Source organism: Meleagris gallopavo, chromosome 22, assembly GCF_000146605.3.
Source record: "Meleagris gallopavo isolate NT-WF06-2002-E0010 breed Aviagen turkey brand Nicholas breeding stock chromosome 22, Turkey_5.1, whole genome shotgun sequence".
NCBI lineage: Eukaryota > Metazoa > Chordata > Aves > Galliformes > Phasianidae > Meleagris > Meleagris gallopavo.
In genome coordinates, this window is record NC_015032.2 from 1,966,068 (window position 1) to 1,967,324 (window position 1,257).

At 58.1% G+C, this 1,257-nt stretch overlaps 1 long non-coding RNA gene across 1 annotated transcript; it reads right to left on the reverse strand.

The window, feature by feature from the left end:
* Positions 1-1,241, reverse strand: LOC116217376. The gene is made up of 3 exons (XR_004161833.1): positions 1,046-1,241; positions 320-481; positions 1-63 (listed from the first exon to the last, which is right to left on the reverse strand). It is a non-coding gene; the product is annotated as an uncharacterized LOC116217376 (long non-coding RNA).
* Positions 1,242-1,257: the final 16 nt, after the last annotated feature.

Consider the following 1,257-nt stretch of genomic DNA (forward strand, 5'->3'; position numbering starts at 1 on the left):
CTCCAGCTTCAGCCTGGTCAGGTACTGCCTGTACTCGTTGAACTCTTTCAGAGTGCAGACAACCTACAGAGAGACAAGGGCAGATGACTCCCAAGAACTGTTGTGGCAGTTACCCACACAGCCTTCCAGAAATGTGCAGGCCCCCAGCAGCAGGGGAGCTGCTCCTCTCCACCCTTCCCTCCCCAGCCGTGGGGACGCTGCCTCCTCCCTCCTTCCCAGGGCCAAGGGGACTCCACACTGGGGTGCCAGGCCCCTCCCCGGCTGCCTGGAAACCCCTGCAGAGGAGACCTGTGCTGGTCAGCCCATCATCCAAACCTACTTTGCCATCCTCAGTGACAAGGCCCCTGTTCTTCAGGTTCTGCAGGTTGTCTTTGCGGTTGTGGTAGTCCTGCAGATATGGGTCATGCAGGCTGTTGTATTCTGCGCGCAGATGGCGACAGTATGGATCTCCCAGATCAAAATAAGGAGAAGGCTGGTGAAGCTGGAAGAGATGTGTTGCAGAGGGTGAATGGGGAAGGAGAGAGCAGCAAAGAGACAAAGATGCTTCACAGCTGCTCACGCACACAGGCTGGCCTCTTGCACGCCCAGCTGGAGGAGGAGCATGCTGTGTGCATTTCCCAGACACGTCTGGGTTTTTCTAAGACCTCCAAGAGGGAGAGCAGGAGAAGGTTGCACCCTCCAGAAATGACCTGGTCTCCACATTTCTGGCTGTGCCAGATGGCATCCCAATGCACTGCCAGCAGCTGCAGGCAGGGCCCCAGCCTCCTGCTTGTCTGGTGCCAGATATGGTGATGGCCCTAGTGCTGGCAAGCTCATCCGATTGGAGAGCCCAGCTTTCTGAACCTCTCCTGACCACTGGGCACTGCTATTGGCAAGCCCTCGGTTGTCTCCCTGCTGTGGAGCCGGGAGTGTCCCTTCATTCCCCCACGTGGTTGGAGCAAAGGGCCGCAGTCCCCACTGTCGAGCAGGTCCCACAAGGTCTCCTTGGCATGATGGCAACCCCAGGAAACAAGAGGCCCTTTTGACCCTTTCCTCCTCCTCTCACCTTTTCCCCCAGCTTTGTCCTCCAAAAGACAGGCTTGGTGCCAGGCTGCACGGGGATTTTGACCCCCAGTGGGAGGTCCAGCAGCCCGCTACCTCCTGCTCCAACTTTCCGTCCTTGGGGTCGGAGCTAGAAAGACAAAGACAAAGACTCTCTTGCACACTCAGGCACTCCAGTCCCCTCTCCAGCCCCACCTCCATTCCCTTTGGCAGCTC